Source organism: Phoxinus phoxinus, assembly GCF_949152265.1.
Source record: "Phoxinus phoxinus genome assembly, chromosome: 12".
NCBI lineage: Eukaryota > Metazoa > Chordata > Actinopteri > Cypriniformes > Leuciscidae > Phoxinus > Phoxinus phoxinus.
Genome location: NC_136887.1, coordinates 23,110,707 through 23,132,162, shown reverse-complemented (window position 1 = coordinate 23,132,162; position 21,456 = coordinate 23,110,707). Strand labels below are relative to the sequence as shown.

At 37.3% G+C, this 21,456-nt stretch overlaps 1 long non-coding RNA gene across 1 annotated transcript in view; it reads right to left on the bottom strand.

Annotated features, from left to right (window-relative positions):
• Window positions 1–4,105: 4,105 nt before the first annotated feature.
• The window catches only part of LOC307008449, an 81,994-nt gene continuing 64,643 nt past the window's right edge, over window positions 4,106–21,456 (bottom strand). Inside the window, exons 2-3 of the long non-coding RNA XR_013799822.1 lie at window positions 4,931–5,038; window positions 4,106–4,386 (exon numbers count right to left, since the gene is read on the bottom strand). This is a non-coding gene — a long non-coding RNA (uncharacterized lncRNA). The remainder of the gene's footprint in view (window positions 4,387–4,930; window positions 5,039–21,456) is intronic.

The window sequence follows — 21,456 nt, the reverse complement described above, 5'->3', positions numbered from 1 at the left end:
CTTTTAGTCTATATATATATATACATATATACACACATATATACACTGTATATATATAAATAAACATCATATAGTTTATAAACAGGTCCACTAGTCTCAGAAATACATTATACTGTCATTTTCTATATTGTCTGCGTTGTGACCATATGGTGATAATCAAAGCTACTAATGGAACTTCAGCTTAAAGGCAAGCTGTGGGCAACTGAAGGGGAGGTGAGCTCTCAACACTACCAGTGACAAATCAAAACGTGCACTCAACCTTACATCAAATGACAACGTCATCATCAAAGCTGGCCTAATTGTGTCAGATGAGCTGCACTTCCTAAGGGCCAGAGGATTTTCAAAAGAATAAAACTACCTTCTTATGAAGTCCTCGCATTTGAGATACAGTAAAGTCTACTACAGCCAGACTTTGACACTCATTATAGGAAGCAACATCAACTCTAATGAATAAAAGATAAATTATTAGAAAATAAACAAATAAAAAAACATTCCAGTAAAAATGTTGAAACAAAATTTGTTTGGCATTTGTTGTTATCAGATTTGCCCTGGGAGAGGGAAGAAATGTCCTGATAATGATGTTAAAAACAAGAAATCTACATTTTAAAATATCATCTTGCTCATGCTTTAGGTTCCTAATTATTTCTCATGCCCTTATTCTGTTTTCAAACATTTTGAAGCATAACAATTAATGCATTCGATTCGGGGTGAACCACACTCCTGCTTTGCCTTATATGGTGCCATTTGAAAACATAACTTTGGCCAATTTAGCATTGGAGATGTCACTAAAGCTCTTTGAAAAAGAGAGAGGGAGAGGGAGATTGAACCGTGGTCAGGTACACAATCCGTTCACAGTCTATTATCATGATATGTTCCTCAGCAACATTTTCCAGCCTTTATGGGTATTTCCTTTCATTTCAAGGTTGAATTTCCTAGCAAAATAAAACTTCAAATGAAGGGCAAAAGTAATTATGTAGACATAGCAGATTTTCCCTCCATCTTATTCTCACCCTCTCTAGCTTTCCCCTTTCCCATTTTAATTAGTCTTACAGTACATTCTTGAAGATCCTGCTTTTTAATGAAGGCAGCTTTCTGCAGCTGAGCTGTGCCTATCATCATAACCATCACTTCCCCGTTAGACACTGGGAAAAAGAAATGTAATTAAAAAGATATCAGAATGCCTGACAGGCTACAATCTTCTCTTTTCTCGTTTTCAATTATAGATCTTTTTGGACTTCAACCACTCAATCAGCGATATCCTGACATTGTTCCAACAATATCCTGATGACGCCGTGACAATGCTCAAACAGTGTGGCATTGGCGCGTCACGCTTGTTCTCCTGCAGTCCGAACAACATGACATCACGTTACAAACAAAGCAGAACGCGAGCCTTCAAGTCGCCGTTTTGATGAGCGTTCTCCATTGAAGCATTGACTCATATGTTCAATGCTGGAATGATTGTCTAACTCTACAGGCACATATCTGCGGTCTTCCAAAAAAAAGAATGAATAATTTATCCTCCAGGTTTTCTATTCTGAAAATAATGAAGCACCTTGAAGAAAAACTTTTCAAAACTTTGTCTAATCGTGTTTCCAAATCATACCTAAATTCTCTGACATTGACATTCAAAATGTATTCAAATCAGAGCTGTTGTACAGAAGCTCTCTTGAGTGGAGTCTTTTCAAAAGTTAGCTCTAATAATGCTTTCACTCCAAGCTGTCTAATATGGATGAGAAGAGAGGCACGGGGACGGGTGAGGAGTGCAGATGGTTTGCGAATAAGGGCCACAGTCTATAGGTAGAGCAAAGCTGGATTTGAAATAAATTAACTGTGGGACTGCTCTGTGTCTTAGTATCCCTGAATTGTTTCTGACTTTGTATTGCAGATTTCCCATAATGCCAGTTGAGTGCCGACAAAAGAAATGGAGCTTGAAAAAGAAAATGAGGGAGCAAAGGAGAAAAAGAAAGAGAATATCAATATGCAGAGCATTATCCATTCAAGGTGAGGTGCTAGTTTTATCCCTGTGGGCTTTAAATATATCTGACGGCGTGTCATTCATACGCTGAGAAGATTATAAAATACCTGCTCTTCTCTTCTCGCTGATGCTCAGAGATTACAACGCGGCAGAAGCGGGGAGAGATGATGTCACGAGGGCGATGTGAAATTAAGACATCTCATGCTGTGGAGATCAAAAACGTTTTAGCAACTCTCCCGAGAGTGAGAAATCAAAGCAAAACATGACGCGGAAACATGTAAAATAGGTAACTTTCACGTTCAGTTTAAATGCACGTCAGCTTGCTTTTCTTACCAACGCATTCATATAAACCTGGTTCCTTTTTCTGAAGTGCACATATTGAAGGAACTTTAAAAAGGTAAATCTCATCTGAGCGTACAAAAACAATACAACATGCATTTCTCAATTTAAAGTGTGAAAGAGAGAGAGAGAGAATCAAAGATGAGTTGAGTTTGCCTGTAATCAGTGCCTCCTGGAGTCAAACAGTCACACTGATGTCAACAAGAGAACTGCTGTTTTCTGGAGAAATCTAATTTTCGGGTAGACTAATTTTTTCATTATAGGTTAACAGTTATCCCGGGGTGAGTTGAAATCCAGATATGGAAATCAAACCAAAAAATTAAAATGAATAAAAAGAGAGAGAGAGAGAGAGAGAGAGAGAGAGAGAGAGAGAGAGATAGAGAGAGAGAGAGAGAGAGAGAGAGAGAGATAGAGATAGAGATAGAGATAGAGATAGAGATAGAGAGAGAGAGAGAGAGAGAGAGAGAGAGAGAGAGAGAGAGGTTACAGTTTGTGCTTAAGAAATTGGGGTGATAAAGTATTAAGAGACTAAAGTTAAAGGTATAGCGGAGGATTTTCTTTTTCCGGGTGGGTAGCCTATACTATTGGTCCACCTACAGTAAGTGTCAATCATTTTGGTGATATGTTTACGTAAGGCCGTTCACACGCTGGCGTGCGCTAAAAGCACAGGTTGGGCTTCCCACTGATGCCGCAGTCGCGAAGATTCTACTAGACAGGTAAAGTTTGTCATGCTATTTGGAGAAATCCATTTAAAATCACTGCTAGTAGGCGTTTCCTCTCGGGAGCAAATAGAGTGTTGCGCATGTGCATTTTTAAAAAAAATTGGAGAGGGCGGGTCTTTTCTAAAATTAGGAAAGATCCTCCGCTATACCTTTAAGATGAAGCAAAAAAAGGTTGTTTGTATTCTTCACTGATTTACTTTTTAGCTTAAAGGTGCATAGAGCAAGATTCTGAGTTTTTGCAGAACTATGCCACCTCTGGCGGCAAGCGAAACTGCAGCCAGAGATGTGCACGCACTAGACAAAAGTTTTCTTTTTTTTATCTTACGTGGAGTTTGCGTTGGTGTTTGAAATGAACTACAAGCAGGTCTCTTACAATCCATCTTCTACGGAGAATGCCGGCGAATACACAAACCTGCCAGACATAGCTATGTGAGCGTGCCGTGCACGCGCATGACGTCACGCCCAGTCTAAAATTCCGGCCCGAATCCCTCTTATTTATTTTACTTTACAGGATTATAGAGACAATCTCAGTGATCAGAAAAGGGCTCATTCAGCCCATCAGGCAATTGTTTAAGCATGTATGGGTTAGAAAACCGGTATTTTTAACATGAAAAGTTGCTTAATGCACCTTTAAAGTAACCCAAAACCCTTATCTTCTTTCTTTCTTTCTTTCTTTCTTTCTTTCTTTCTTTCTTTCTTTCTTATTGATTTTAAATTACAATAAAATACTTCACAAAATAAATTCCCAATTTTACAGTTTGGACAATCGTTGATTCGGACACAGTAGAAATAATACATTTGATTCATATTTGATTCTGTGCAATAAATTATCCATGGTCAGTTTTATCTGCTTTATACAACAGTTCATTGATTGTGCTTGCAGACAGAGTGGAAGGTATAACACAAGGTCTTTTTCAGACTGTTGTGTGTGCAGCAGCATGTTTTCTATGTGATAAGAAACCAGCAAATTAAATCAAACGAAGTAACTTCATATTAGCAAAGCAAGTTTTATTTAACCAAGGATTTCCTTGAGCTCAAATTCATCACATTTCTTTCCAGGAAAGATAAAACAGGGCTTAACCTGTTTTTTTGGGGGCCTTTTTAGGCCATTGCTCATGTTTTGTTGACGAGATCATTTCAAAGTTAGAAAAGATTTGCTGAAGTCTCCCGTTTGAACTTTCCAGAACTTCCTAAATTCCATGCTGAGATGATGCAGTGTTGTGCTGAGATATATATTTTGTGACGAAAGTGCAGGTTTGCAGAATTCTCCTTCTTAAGAACGGTGTGGGGTTTGAGGGTGTCTTTTTGCTGTTGATTTAGCTCTCTTGAAAAGTAGACAGGGAGGAAAAGCTAGGAAGAGAGAGAGAGTTTGATGATGTTCTGTCAGTTAGATTAACTCACTGTATTAAAGGAGCTGGGACGTGGGGAGTTCGGGCATCAGCACTGAGTACCCAGCAGTCTCTGGGCCCCAAAAGCGCAGCCTCTTCTGAAAAGCCTTCCTGGTTTACCCCTTGTTATTTCCCCCATTAGTGAAATCTCCCAGGATGCACTAGAACATTTGTCTCCATTAACAATTTAGGTTACAGGAGGGCTGGGCTTTGCGCGTGCTGCGGGAGAAAACTTTTTTCCAGCTTTTACTGATCCAATTACAGCCTTAATGCTTGTTCTTTGAGGAGGGCAAGAAGAAAGCCCAAATGTACGCTGTACAGAGAATATGCTGGCTTTTGCTCAGATATGACCAGGTCATTTTTGCCAATGATTCAGGTGTTTTTTTTTTTGTCTACATTTTTACGACACAAATTGTATAGTAGAAATCAGATTTCCACATTTACATTTTTTGATTTACTGTAAAAGAAATCTAAAAATACATTTAAAACATGTATTGAAAATGTACCGTGGAACATATATCCGTAAACTTGCACTCCATTAGATTTGATTTGAGGCCCCCCACCATCATGGCAGATTGCTTGCTTCTCTCCTCACTTTCCATTTTCAGTGGTGTCTGAAATAATAACAATAACAGCTCTAATGGAAATAAAGAGGTTGCCGTCCACTGCACAAGTGCAAAGGCTTCGGAAATAACCTGGACTTTTAGATCCAGGAAGGAAAATAGGAAGATCAAGAGTTTTTTTTTCAATGGAGCAAAATGTATAAAACTATACATTTTTTAAACATTAGTTAATGCATTTGGTTTCATGAACTAGCAATTAACAATACTTGTACAGCATTTATTCATTTAAGTTAATATTAATTTATAAATATTGTTGTTAATTCACGTTTGCTTATAAAACATTAAATGTTATAATATACAACTTGAAATGTTCAAATTCATACATAAAAATTAACATTGGCCAACAGTAATACATTCTATATGTATATATAAAAGTTATTTCAATATAGTCAATATTTCATTAACTAATGTTAACATATCGAACATGTTGAACATTTCTACCCGTTTAAAATGACAATGAAATACTACGTGAACAAACCTGCCAAAACTTCAAAGATAATTCATTATGTTTAATGGGTGTGAGGCTCTCAGTAACTCATGCTGTCTGCACAATATGAAACAATCCTCCCTGCATTAAGAGAAAGAGGAACACATGATGTCCAAAATGTTGAAGTCAGTTTTTTTACTTGGCAAAATGCTTCTATTTCCTTGAGATTCACGATTGCTCCATATGAAGTGCTGAAAATGTCAAGATACTGTTGCCCATGAATGGTTTACTCACTAAACCAGTCAGTGTTAGACTGATCTGAATAGCCTCACGTAAATCATGCGTCTCTTGTGATTTGAGGCATTTCACTAATGTAACAATCATAAAACCTTAAAATGCAAGATTGTATAGTTTGGCTGTAAATGTGTCATCTAAAGTAAAATGTGATTCGAGGTATTGAATTATTACCCTGCCATTTTAAACTTAATGTTACAAACTTAGTTCAGGGAGCTGCATACTAGCGAACTGTCATTAAACATAATGTTTATGATGCGTTTTCTAGCCAAACAAGCATTTATGTGAATGTGTGTAGGACAGGAAAGTCTTTCTCCTGCTGTCTTAATCTAATTAGTCTGATAGGTGGGATGCTGGTCTGTGGTCCAAACTGACTCTCCATATGCCTTCAAAACTTCTCCTTAAACATGACTGAGTGCAGACCAAGCACTCATGACACCTGGGCAAAGACGACTAGACACCAGACCCTGCCATAGAAGCCTGCCAACCTGGCTCACAATCAGCTCCTTCTGGTCCAATTCAATGGGGCATACCAGCAATACCCTCCACCATGTTCATCAGTGTCCAGTCCACCCCTCTGTCTAGGCGGATAGTGGCCCTGTCTGGCTTCTATGGTGACAAGAACCAAGCTGCTTCAAGCGATGTCAATGCTCAGGCATATTTTTGGGTTAAAAAAGGACAGCTGGACAAAAATGTATCTTGTGGCATGAAAATGTGCTGAGTTTCTGTCTGAATCTTCTTTCAGGTGAACAGTCAAATGTAGTGTCAGACTCAGACAGCAAACCCACGGGCCATCTGATTCATATTGTGCAAAATGACAGGAACTGGCTGAAATTGTCATTTTCAATCTGATAGAAAGTTGCAACAGTCTGTCTGGAAACAAAGTAATATTTACAAGATGCTGGATTTATGCAGTGAGAGATTTTGAGGGCAGATGCATGATTGGCAGATGCAGTAGAAGATTTATATATCTTTTTAAAATATATTTATATAACATTTCAACTTTAACTTACTTTAAAAAATACGTGTTTATGTGTTTTTATAACTTTATCCTCCCTCGAAAACAAATTATAATTAAAGAAATTAGATAAAAATAACTTAAATTGTCCAATAAGTTCCCTCCAAAAGAAATGGGAGTCATTTCCATGGGTAGCCATTCATTTATTATTAATACATCTGTGGTCATTAAAGTAGGAGCTAAATACTTTTGCTCTTGAATGTAAACGGACAAACACATTGAAAGTTCATTACAACTTCCACTAGAGGGATGAATTACATATACAGTGAAAATACAGCTTGAATGGCACCTACAAGTGAAACAAATAGTCATTTTTAGAAAATAAAAAAAACATGAAGGTCCACCCCTCACTCATACGAAAATGCATTAATAAGATTGTACAAATGTGAAATGAAGTGAAGTTACGAGAAGGCCAAGTATGGCAACCCATAATCGGTTTTTGTCCTCTGCATTTAACCAATACCAGTTAGTGCACACACATTAGGATCAGTGGATTCATGGATTAATATGAATTCACCACCAATTTGCCAAAATGAGTTGCCATGAGAGTGTGTTGAAGTTTTCTGTTCAAATGGGCAGTTCTTGGAGAGAATAAGCAGGCCAAACAGGCCCAGACAGGCAAAAGTCTGATTACTTGAGAGTATTTTACTTGAGAAAATTGGTTTGTGCAGCCGTGGAAATACTTTATCATGTAATGACCCTTATTAGGGAATGCTGAAATACACAATCCGTAGCGCAGTGTTATCTGTGTTGCGCTGCTGTTAACATATTAATAAAAGTGTACATGATAGTTCTGTCAAATTACTGAACGCTCTAAACAAATATTGCTGCTCCATGTATTTGTCATTTACAGCTGACAGTGGAACTGCATTAGTCATGCATGTTTGTCCATGAAGCTCTCTCAACACAAAATAATTCATCAACACGTGTCACTCACAGTTATTGCCGAGGACAAATGCGCATGTGTGCATTTGTGTGTGTGTGTGTGAGGTCCTGATGAAGGCGTCTTCGGCTGCTAATCAAAAGTGGCAGGCCAAAGCAAAGGAACAGGAGCAAGAGAAGAAGAGTTTGATCAGTTTCTGCCAGCATCAATAACTTTAGACAGCTGCCCCCTCACCAGTCACACGCACACACACTTTCACACATGCACTGAATTAGAAATGCATACACCTACACACAAACACAAGCATGCTAATTCTAGTGCTTATCACAGCAAAGTGGAAGTGTTTGACAGTGCCTAACTATTCCTCTACTGAGCACGGCTGACCTTTACACTCAGAGTGGGCGGATGAGAGGGTGGCTGCCTGTTCTCTGCTGGTTAGTCAATGATTGATCGCTCGTTGTGGGTTGTGATGTGATCGCTTGCAATGACCAGTCATTTCAAGCTATTGCAACATGACAATTGCTTTAATATGCATTTGGTGTGCTAGGCAAGAAGGCCAGTGTAAGATACAAACTGCACAAAATCACTTTCTTAATCACCATTTTTATCTAGGCCAAAGTAACACACACACACACACACTGCACAAAATCACTTTCTTAATCACCATTTTTATCTTGTTTTCCTGCTAAACTAAATCACTTTAAAAAGACACGTTTACTTGAGGCAAAATTGCATGAAATATTAACATTTGTTTTCAGAAAATATGTCTAGAATTATGTTTATTTTCTTATGCCACTGTCAAATCTTTAAGCAAAAGAAAATTAAAAAAATATTAGACCTTGTGTAGCCCCGCTCCTTTTTCAGCGCAACGCTCGTTGTGTTCGCTGTCTTCCAGTTTTTATTTAGACAGCATGAAGGTAAGATCTTATGGATTTATGAATGAGGTGCTCATTTTTATAATCTTCCTGGTCTACCTACATCTGTTATGACATCCGATTCAACCATTACAATGCCCATGATCACTTTCGTTAACTCTACAATTAGTAAATCCACTTCACTAGCTAATTACTCTTTGACAGCATTGCCAAATATACAGAGCAATCGCAAAAACAGAAGTTCAAACACAATATTTTAAAGATGACTGCATGCTTGTTTCTCTGGTGCATAAAGTCTATGACATGTTGTGATACACATACTGTTTACTTAAGAGGCATGGAAAATGCGCACGGAGCAATACGCGTGCAAGAGAGTTTGAAGTATTGAACACAGTAATACACCCGCAGACATGTATGTACAGAGCCCTGGAGTCTATTAATAAATGTGACTGGGCGATTCATAAAGGAAATGACTGCTTTAAGGGTGCATTTCAATGGCAGGCTCTCTCTTTATCTTTTTCTATACGGCACATACTTGTATGTGAGAGTCAGTATTTTGTAAAGGAACTTGAAATTGGTTCATTTCAAAAGCTAAAGGAAAACAGGGATTATAAGAAAATAAGAGCTCTGTCAACACCGGTCTTCTCCTAGTGTTTTACTGAAATTGGCGATGTGATTTTTAAAGGGATTCACAGCTTGAACTCTGGGTCACCAAACAACCATAATAACAAAACAATAAGCTTTCAGTTGGATTTTGCAGAGGTAAATTTGAGATTGTTAGCAAAGAGTATTAGCTCTGCTGGAATCTGGATTGAATGATATGAAAGCAGCAGTCAGTGTTTTTGGTATCACTGAATAACAAATTTTAATCTATTAATCATAAAAAGCATTTGTAATGTTGACATAATATACTTTCATGGTGCTTTCGGAAGCTTGCAAACTCCAGTATTCATTGTATTTCTATGGAAGAGAACAACAAACTACATATAAAATGTAGAATAATAAAGAAACAATGCAGGATTGAAATAACATAAGGAGTAAATAATCACTCATTTTGATTTATTTAAGCCTTTAAGACTTATTATTAAATTCGAATGGTCCGGTTGATAATATTACAGGCCAAAAAACATAATTTCCGGGATATCCCAGCAAGATTTTTGTGTGGGCTAGCAAACTTTGATGATGCATGTTTGATAACCCAACTCAATCGGCAACGCGATTTGACTGACTGAAGAACAGACCCACAAGAGACTTAAGACCAAAGCAAACCACAACAAAGAAACAAAACAAAGCACAACAATAGCCTGCGGGTGCCGTGCCTCCACCATTCCATGAAGTGCATGGCACAATGTGTTCTCTGCCATCGATTTTAAAATAATCTTACATTCAACAAAAAAGCCTCTGAAAATCAATTTCTCGGAAAAGCCGTAAGTCCAAGAAAGAAATGTTCTTCTCTAACCTGAAAAGAGAACCTAAGTAATAATCTTAATGTCAAGTTGGTCACCTGTCGTTGCCACCATTTCTTCATTCGCTTGCCTATTCTTCTTTTCCCTTTCCCTCAGCAGATTTACAATGAGCCTGATGAAAATGACATACGCTGCTCATGCACCCTTCCATACAAAAGCAAAAGCAAGATCATTATTCTGGCCTTGAGACTGAAATACATTTCAGCTGCTTTTATTGAGCCCGGAGCAGACCGTACGCTCCATCACTCAGCATGGGATGATTAGGGAATGCAGTGCTGTGGGAACGCCACCCTCCTCTCTTGCAATAACTGCACTGTACAATAGTACATGTGTCACAGGCCTAATGCACAGTCAAAGAAAAAGCATTTGAGAGAGAGAGAAAGACAGCGTAAGAGAGGCACAGAGAGAAAGAGTCATTAAATTCTTGCTTCAAGCCTCTTTATAAGCTTTTAGATTCATACATTTACTTTATTACAATAAATAGCTTATAAATGTAAGTCTATGCATAGGTGTTATTCATGTGCACTATTCAGTCTCTTTCAATGCATTGAATAAATGTACTTAAATATATATTTCCTGGTCTAATAAATATGTTTTCCTCCTTAGACAAGCAAAGAGTATCTAAAATTTGACACTTACGGGAAAAAGGTAGGCTTTTTCTCTTAATAAAATGTGCATTGTATTTGCCACAATCTGAGGTAAAAAAGAAGAAGTAAAAAAAAAAAAAAAAAAGATAAAATATATCATACCGTACATTTTAATAGTTCTTCAGGGAAAATGTAGCAATTTCAAAGACAACAAGATTCCTTTTGCTAGAGGCTGGTTGTTATTAGCCAGGTTCTGTGCTGTCACCTCTGAGTGATGGGACTCCTTCTATCTCAGATTTGACAGGTCAATTATTCCCCCTCGCCTGAATTACAGTGTATAATATTGAAGCTATCACTGCAAGCACAGCCAGAAACACCCAAAGGGCCGAAAATACGACCATCTTCTAGATATTAGATTTTTGTCTCTCCAACTTCTTTAATCAAAGTTCAGGAGTTAATGTCTTTGCACTGCTTGTCTTATTTATTTATTTTTTCATTTATTTACTTCCGCAGGAAAAGTGTTGCTTTTGAACGCATGGACTTAAATTGTAAGGTTAAAATGTATTCTCAGAGTAACACTTTAATTTGTTAACATTAGTCAATGCATTATGTATCATGAACTAATAATGACACTTTCACAACATTCATTAATCTAGTTTAATCATAATCTGTACATATACTAATAATTTTTGTAACCTTTCAAGCTGTATAAATTAACATTAATGTACTATGAACAGACACACAATAACAATTTTTATATTGATTATATTTCTAAATATACATTTAAAATTATAAACGAACATAAACAGATTAACAAATGCTCTAAATATCGTTGCTACTTCATGGTACCTCATGCATTAATAATGTTAACAAATTGAACCTTACTGTAAAGTGTCTCCATTCTCAGTTCCTCTTTCTGAGTGAGAAAGATGGAGATAGGTTAAAAAAATCATCATAAAATACATAAATGAAGATGCCTGACTTTACTTTCACTGACCTTTTGCTGGGACTTGGTAAACTCAGATAAATCTTTGCACATTCACCCTGCCATTGGTAAATGGGGAATCATACGAGACCTTTCTAGTAATCACTGGGCTGTTGATGCAGAGAGGATTGCAAAGATGCCGTAGTCTTTTCTGATGGCTGCTTTTTTTTTTTTTTTTTGCAGAGACATAAATGAAAGCATTTTTATAAATCTAAATGCGTTATATTTGCAAAATAAGCATACCCTGTACCAAGTTTCTGCCTCTGGGCATGTGAAAAAAAGGACATTATTCTAGTGACTATTTGGTTTTCTACAACAGAAATGTCATAGATTGGAAATTCTTTCTTTAGATGCCAGCAGTGATCCAGAGACAATGTAATATTCAAACGTTTTTGAGCTAGTGCAATGCAAATCTCATATCAGCATTTTTTATATATATTATTAAATGGTGGGACCTATTTAAATCACATGACGCGATGCCTCCCATGGGGTCAAAAACCAATTAGGACAAATTGGAGAATGGATTTTAGCATGAATGCTTAGCTGGGCCATACTGAGGTCAAGAAAGGGCCTGTCATGTTTGGGGTTGCCCTCACAGGCTGTCCACTGATGGAGCTCTGTGACTGGATTTAATGCGATGAGGCAGCTGGGTCCAAGTCTTGAGCAGGTGGTGATGATGGACTCGTCTGTGCGTACAGGTGGCCCTGTAGACATGAGCAGGTAAGCTTGCACGTCAGCCAATCAGAGGTCAGTGCACAGACAGAAGGAGGGGTCAAAGATTTTGAAAACTTCATTCTGCTTCTTATAAGTGACACATGGGCAAGGTGGCCTAGATTTGAGCAACATTTTCTATGTAACCAATCCTGGATATAATAACACAAATGATTAGAAAACTATACTTCAACTATTTCGGTACTCCAGCGTTTTTTTTTTTTTTTTTTAGCAGCCCTTATTATGTATTATGTTTATATTATACATCATTATGTTTTACACAACTATTTGGAAATGTCATTTGGCAAAATTTATAATTCTGATAATCAGCATTCATTACTTCAGTCTTCGGTGTCACATGAAATCATTCTAATATGGTTATTTGGTGCTCAAGAAACTTTTTTTTCAGGATTCTTTGGTGAATAAATACAAATAAAAAGAATACATTTATTTGAAACCAAAATATTTTGTAATGATGTAAAGAACTGCACTGTCACTTGTGCAAAAAAAAAAAAAAGATCAATTTGAATAATTAATACTTTTTAAAGTATTAAGTTATTCACATCATGTAAGCAAACGTCTGTTTCCATGCCGGCACATTAGATAATATAATATATTATACATGACATGGTATGCTCCTCCAGTAAATAAAAAGCAATATTCCTCCATCCCTTGGGCCGTTCATAAAGATGATGTTTTGGGTATGGAGAAGAATTGTGAGAGAAGGCAAATTATAGAAGATTGGTTTGATGATGTGCTCATTAAAAAGTATACTTTCTCTTAAACATTATATCATGTAGCTTAGTTGCTAGATGTCCCAGTACCAGCAGCATATCTGCTCAAAGACAGCCACGATTCCCTTTACCACGGCTGTTAATTTCTCCAGGGGAAATGCTGTAAAGATCTCTAGGTACCGGTGTCAGTGATGGGGGCCTGGTTTAAATCCACCAAATTAAACCGTTTCTAGCTAGCATTAGCAGTTGAAGTAGCTGTTTTTGCTTTTATTAATTCAATTATTTGTTCCTTGCATGTCCTACAAGTCATAATCTGTTTTATTCATATTAATTTTAAACATTAAGCCAACATGTTTTCGCTTGACTTCCAACAAAGAATGTAGCCATCCGCAGAGATGCTAACTACTCATGAGCAAAAAAAAAAAAAAAAACTAAGAAAAGAAGTGACTTAGAAAGAATAGGAGAGCAAAAAGATGGCCCGAAAACATTCTCTAATGATCCATCACTCCTTTGGGAATTCTCTCGCTGCAGAGTTCTCTCAACAAACATGCTGTTGGCACCATCGTCTCCAAGGCGGTTTCATGATTTCCCTTCCCTTAAGACAACATGCTGCTTAGCAAACTGCCTTTAGCGAAAGAGTCCTCGTCTCAATGTGTGGGGTTAATGACAGCATCGATCAGAGGCTACGGGGGAGTTTGAACACGTGTGTACGAGTGTACGTCTGCGCGTCTGACTCCGAAAATTACTCATAAACACCTCACAGTGTGAACTTTATGACATGCACAGATGAAAATGCTGTATTCTGCTGTTTGGTGGTGATTCACTCCCGACAGTGAAAAACAAAGTGTTTTTCCTATTAGACGGAGAACATCTCTCGGTTTCTCATTTGTTCGCAGACTGCACACACGGAGGGCAAAGTTCCCAGCCGTTTGGGTTTCATCTAAACATGGGAGGCACACAGGCCTTGCAGCCAAAGGCGGCAGGAAATGGGTTTGTGTTCTGTGTCTTTCGGCGACGTTCAATCTCTCTGTCTGTTCTCTTGTAATTAGCGAGAGAAAATTGACAAATGTATAAACGGATGCCTCGGAGAGGCAAGTTTTTGTTCATAATGAGACACAGAATGGCTGTTTTGCCACCATCTGAGATATGTTTAACACTTGCCTTTCAAAATGACCAGACATGACTCACCTAGTTTGGTTCACCCCCGTAATTCTCTTCCCAAGAACCTGAATCCCCTTTACTTTGTCTGCAAAAACATTAAATTCGACGCCTACTGTAAGCAAAAGACAACTTATCTGCCATGGCATCAGAACATCAAAGCAGCAGTAAGAATGAATCTTCTTGATGAGGCCAACGTGCTGTTTTATTCGTCTGTAATCTTCTCTTCGCATTAACGGTGATGTGAGTAGATGTGAGTGATGCTCTTTCGCATGAGTGTGTCTAACGAAGTGTGTGTGTATGAGTGAGTGAGCGTGCTATAGTGAAACTGTCCCATGCTGGGCAATGATCCTCCATTAGAGCTGAAATCTTTTTAGCTGCGGCTTTGCTAATGTTACAGGCGATCATGTGGCATTAAGCATTTAGATATTTATCATTAGCACGCCATTAAGGGGGAGTCATTAATGCGATTCCGCTAATATCAGTGCTTTTTAAATGCGAGACGGAGAGCGGAAGAAACTGTCGCTTCAGTGACTGAAAAATGGGACGGGAGTGTGACTTGTAGCATGTGTGTATTGGTGTGTTCCCAATCATATGATCCCAAAATTTTAATGAAACCTTCTGTGTTTCAGTCACTGTTTGTGTTAATGGCTTGCCAGTGCTTTAAAAATGAAATGGTAAAAAAATATATTTTGGAATCGCGAATATGCATATCTATAAGAGAGAGAGAAAAAAAAAACTAAGAACAGATGACTTTGAGAGAGTGTGTGTGCACGTGTGGTGGAGGAGTATGCTTTTCACAGCTTATCAGGTTGGCAGGCATGTTCTCATTTAACAGCTGAACACACTGTTGGCGGTGTGGAGGCTGGCCTGAGGGTCAGAGTATCAATCAGCAATGGTTCCCATTGCAGTGAGCTTTACACACTTTGCACACACGCGCACGCACGCACGCACAAACATACTTAGCTTAAAATTACACACACATTTCAAAACATGATCTGTACACATTACATTACACAACCAGGATATAAATTCACTTAGTGGCCTATACGCTATCTTTAAAAACCCTTATTTGGGATAAAGATTTGAGTATTTTTCTTTCAGGTTTCTTTATCTAGACTTCTGACTTTGGCATAAATCTAATCTGCACATTGTTTAGGGAAAAAACACAGAGAGGAATAGACGTTTACTTGTACTTTTATGCGCTATTAAGGGGTTTATATGAAATATAATGTATGACAAGAATAAACTGGCATGGCAAAAAACCTGACTTGACCCAGGGTCAACAAGACAATCGATTTCTGGCTGGTTATAATTAATTTTTCTTCACAAACTACAGATTTATGTTGTGTTCCGGTTTGCATTTAATGAAAAAAAAATATTATTGTAAGTATTTTATGTTAAAATTCCAATGCAAATGGTTTTACATTTACTCTTTGAGCTAGAGCTAGACTCTGGCATGGTGAGTCCATCTCTATAGGTGAACTCACTCTTAGAGGAAATAAAAAGAGAAGATGGGTTGGGTTCAGTCTGGTCAGGTCAGTTGGTTCAGGTCTCGTTTACAATCCAGGTTTGGCTTAATGCCCATACAGACTACTAGAAGCAAGCAGCAGAAAAATGTGCTATAAAATGAACACCCAACCTCCAGTACCAAATTTTATCATTTGACAACAAAACACAGCAGGCATTCAAAGTCATTCTGCCCATTTAGTATATTGAACATTTACATTTATGAAGCCTTCCTTAGAAATGAAATGTTATCTCTGCCAAGGCTAACATGTTGGGAAAGAGAGAGAGAGAAAAAAATCCAGACAAAAATCCCCAGAGCTCCACAAAGAGGTGCTCTGTAGGGAATATTAAGCCAGATATACCATACAGTGTGGGAAAGACATGTCACAAACACATTTCCCAGCATCCTTCACTCAGGTCAAGAAAAAGTGTCATAATGTGCATGGAAAACAGAGCCAATCCTGAATGAATAAGCGTGGTGATGCTGGGGATATCAATGTCCCTTGAGATGCAGAACTCTGCCAATTATAGTTTGGGAAACAGAAAAAAGGGGAGAAAGTTCACTTGAACAGTTTCCCTATTTTGTTCCCACCGAATCACTACACAGAGTTGGTCTGACAGCAGATGTTTGCAGATTTTCACTTGGCTGGGGTCATGCAGTAGATAAACAAACATTGTTGTCCTTCTGTCTTGTGTTTGTTTGATAGGACTTGAGCTGAAGGTCTCAGTATCACAAAATCCCACTGGGTCTGATCCTGTCCCTTATGAACTAAAGCTTCCCCAATCTGCTCCAAAGTAATCTGCTCAACTTTTAAAAGTTTCAGCCTAAAATAAATAATACTACCTTAACCAACTTTGTTTAAAGTTACGTACAATAACATGAAATGAAAATATACCCATGGCTATTTTATTCTACATGAGGCATGGCGCCCCCTCATGCTGGCTGTAATAGAGATCACATGATCAGCAGTGTCTTGGAAATTGAGTTAATAAACAATAACTTCAGACAAGCTTACCTCAAACTTTTCTGAGAACATCAGCTTGCTTTGTTGCCAATCTGTGATAACATCAGATAAATTCCATTGGTACTCCAGAGATTTGACAATCAGTAATGTCTGTGCACGTTGCCTCATTAATCTGCAAACCTTCGTAACAGTAAGTTAAGTCTTGATCTGATTTGAGAATACCTTCCATTCTGCAGGATTAAGTAAAGCAAAGCCATTTTAGTTTTCTGCACCGATCCTGAGGGATAGGAGCGAAATGTGCCTTAAAAGAGCTCATAATTAGTTTGGAATGGGCCACTGAGAAAATACAATAGGGGACATGAGAAATTGCATTTCAAGTTCAGGTTCAATCAGCTTGTCAGTTTATGTTTTAAATTGCAATTAATTTTTAATCAAATGCACATATGAAGATTTTATTACTTGCATCTGCAATTAAAGAGGCTGCGGTTTTTCACAAGGGGCCAGGAAATTAGTACAAGGGTATCTGCAAAGTTTCAATTGGCTGATCTTATTTATTAAAATACTAGAAAATTGAAAGGAGCATATATATTGTGCCTGAAGAGATAGTGTCAAAGGTAATTGTGAATACCCAAGAATCTATCTGATTAAATTAAATTATACTGTTGATGCTTGAACCTCTCACTTTCGGGGCTCTTTTATGTCTGTTGAGAACGGGGAAAATGAACAATAACTAGCTCTAATGAGTCCACAGCACACAGAAGCCCTTAACTGCCCATGGCAGAGGTTTTTCATGAGAACTCTGGGACTTTGTTGTGTTCTTGTCATTACCAGGAAGCTCATGCCCTCTTCATCTGCCCCTGTGGCCTGAATATTTGTGTATGTACAAGTTCTCGCTGTTTAAGTGATAATGAAAACTAATCTCGATACAAATGTCACATTTAATTTTAAAAGATTTAAATGGAAGCATAGGAATAGGCTTTAATCCTGAAGAGGCATGATTATATGTGATGTAGCATGAAAAGGAAGATTTTGTGTTGCATTAAATGCCATTTTTGTAATGTTTTTCCATTAAGCATCCATTAGAGAGCTTTCGTTTTGTATAAAGGTATCATCACTGTTAAATGGGTTTTTGCAACTGCATACAGAGTATAAGAACAGTCATTCAGTCTCTATAAGTCTGAGAACGCTAACAGCTATACCACAGCCCTGCAATGACACATCATAATGGACGCTTCAATGGCATTTCAGCAAAACGATGATACACGCTATCATCGAGGGAAGTAGGAAGAACATAGCAAAAAAAGTGAAATCTATTTAAAAATATAAAGAAATATATTTGAAAAAGAACAAATGAAGACTTCATAGTGCCATCTGAAATGTTCTTCTAAACATTTTAATTTGTTATTATGCTTGTATATTTAAGTTCAGTAATTTCACTTTAATGACAATTAATAGGTAGCCTAATTGTAATTGTCATTAAAGTGAAATAACTGAACATAAATATACAAGCTTGATAAAAATGATAATTCTAGAAGAAAATTTCAGATGGCACTTAGAGGCTTTTATATCTGAAGTATTCATATATATATATATACTACTACTATTCAAAACTTTGAGGAAAGTTTTTTTTTAAAGGAATTAATACTTTTATTAAGCAATGATCCATTAAATTGATCAAAAGTGAGAGTAAAGACATACATTTTTTACTAAATATTTATATTTTAAATAAATACTGTTCTTTTGAACCTTCTGTTTATCAAATAATCCTGGTTTCCACAAAACTAACAGCACAATTGTTTTCAACATTGATAATAAAAATGAATATTTCTGAAGGATAATGTGACACTGAAGACAGAAGTAATTATGCTGAAAATTCAGCTTTGCCATCACAGGAATAATTTACATAAAACAACAAAGAAACAGTTAAATTATAACAATATTTCACAATATTAGTGGTTTTACTTTTGGTATAAAAAAAAAAACTTTTAATCATTTTATCGACCCCAAACTTTTATAGGGTAGTGTATATGTACTGTTACATTAATTTACATGTTAGTCCATACTGGTTTATGCTGGTTTCATGCTAATCTTTGGCTTGCATTTACTTGTTGTTCAAAAGAACAGGGCATGATGAGCATAAGCATTCAAAAAGCTTACTGGGATGTTATAGCCCATAGCAAAGACAATCACTAACATAAACATTGCAATGCTGGCTTTAGGACATTAGATTGAATTAGATACAGTGGATTTGTTTGTTTTCATCTCTGGAATAGAATCTGTTCACATCATTTTGTATGCTGGCACTCAAATTGACCCATGTAACTGTTTGATCACGGGTGAGTTGGTGAAAACTTGACTGAAGCTTTTATTTTAATCCTCTAAAGGCTGCTGGTGTACACAGAGTGGGCCAGTAATCCCTGCCATTCCCTGAGCTCAGCTCTACAGCTGCACAGTCCACACCTCCACGCCTCACTGCTTTATATTAGGTCAGGCTGTGTAAAGCAAATACCCATTAAACAGACCACACAGTCAGAGAGAGAGCGAGAGCGAGAACGATAGACCTGAAACACAAGCCTGGTCAGCAATTGCCTTGTCTCTTGGTCTTGTTTACCTGAGCTAGCCAGTTATCGGTTATCCCACAGTAAGCCTGGGAAGAGATGAAAGTAGACAGATTGACTCACAAATAGATCTGCACTTAACTTGAGTCCTGCCAAAACAAATATGCATGCCTTTTTCTATGCACAACCACCTTCCTCTAATGAATGAAATGGGTTCTCATAATGGAAAAACCACAAATCACAGCGATGCCCATTTAAAATGTTTATTGGACTCAAACGAAGACTCTGTTCACAAGAAATTTGAATATGCTGTGGTTTTTCAAATGTCACAGGGAAGCTAGATCAGACCAGCTCAGCTCAGTAAAATTAAACCCTTGTGAAGATGCATGCAGTGCACTCAAACCCAAACCTTTATTGCAAGCATGCTTCTGCATGATTCTCCCTTTTTTTATCTGTATCAAAAATGCATTGGATAATACCTATTCTAGAGAAGTGCAAATGAGAAGTGTGTGATGCATAAACATGTGAAATTAGGAATATAATGTTTTAATGTTCATGAGCTCACATTAAATGACTGTCATAAGAGACTATAGCAAAATTATGAAATATATCATGACTGCATACAGTAAACCAATCACTTGTTTTCTCAAGGCACACATTACCTTTAATGTTCCAGTATTGACACTTTTAAATAAATAACTGAATTATGCCTTAAAGGTACATCATGTAATTTTTAACCTTCTAGTGTTTAAAAAACAAAACTGCATTTTACAAAAGAACATTGTTTTGGTTGTGCTTTGGCTCTGCGTGACTGTGGATGAATATGGTTATCCTGTTTATAGGGGCGAATTTACTAAATTCTTATTTCACGATATGGGACATTTTGTTTTATTTTAGGCTGCTGTCACTTTAAGACCAAACACACTGATCCATTATACTGATGCACATCTGGTTCACACCCAACTGCTTACTTTCACTTAAGACATTACTGGCTGTGTTAACATGAATACTCCACACATGGACATTTTGACATAATAGTGTTTGTATTCGACCATTCAAGCGCAATAAGACATGAAAGATAATTAAATTCATGCTTAGAGACGCGACTTTCTGTGCCAGTGACGTATATACGCAAATGTCCTGTGAAAACCGTCAAGTCAGGTCGAAAATTGAGGGACTGATGGTGTATTGACTCATTTAAATGTAGTTAATTTTGAACAAAAAAATAGTGTAGCTTTAAATCAAATACTTGGTATTATAATTGATTGAAAATATACTAAAATGCATCCAACCTAACATCGTGTTCTTAAAAATGCATGAAAGAAAGAAAGAAAATAAATAAATAAAACAACCTAACCTCCACATCAAATGTGATTCCTGGCCAATCAGACTTTAATCATCATCTCAATTCTGGAGGAAACTGAAAATCCCTCTTGGATATTGAAAAACTTTTTGATACTGACATAGTCCCCTCTAACTTTTCTGTTATTTGCATTGTATTTAGGCTCGCGGAAAGGTTTCGGCAATCGTTTGAGCATTTCAGCTCACCTGGTTGTACACTGAGCTGCCACTGAAGTCATGGGTGAAGACTTAGCTGCAAATACCAGCTGCCAAGGCTGAGACGCCTGACCTTTTCCTTTTGCATTTCATATTCCCTTAAGGAGAACATGGTTCCCCTCCTCCTTTAATGTCCGCTCTCTTTTCTGTAGCTTTTATGACAGGCTGACTGTACACCAAGTGTGAAGTACCCCTACGGCTTCCTGACTGAATACAACCTTAGTATGGCTACTAAAACAACATAATATAAGTGAGATAATTTCATAGTATGTTGGTTACAGCGGGTGAAGGCATAGGTGAAGGTGAAGGAGTGGGTAACTACTAAAAAAAAGCCTTGTAGACTGCACCATGGACCATATGAGATACAAAGTGATACATCTTTTTGTCTCTGATTATTTTTCCCTTAAATGTCATTAACAAAATAAAGTATGACTTGGCTCCCAATCAATTACTCTCAGGCCTTTTTGCACCTTTTTACAACTATAGAAGTTTGTACAAGAAAAAAAGATCTGTTCCACAATTTTTTTTTTTTACTTTCTCACATTATACTTTCTTTGGGAAACAGGAGACAAACATAATTTTATTTGACGTCATTATCGGTATTCAGAAGAGCAAAGTAACTGAGGTGTAAATTGGAGGAAGTTGTTTTGTTTGGTCTTTCTTCTCACAGCTGTCAGTAAAA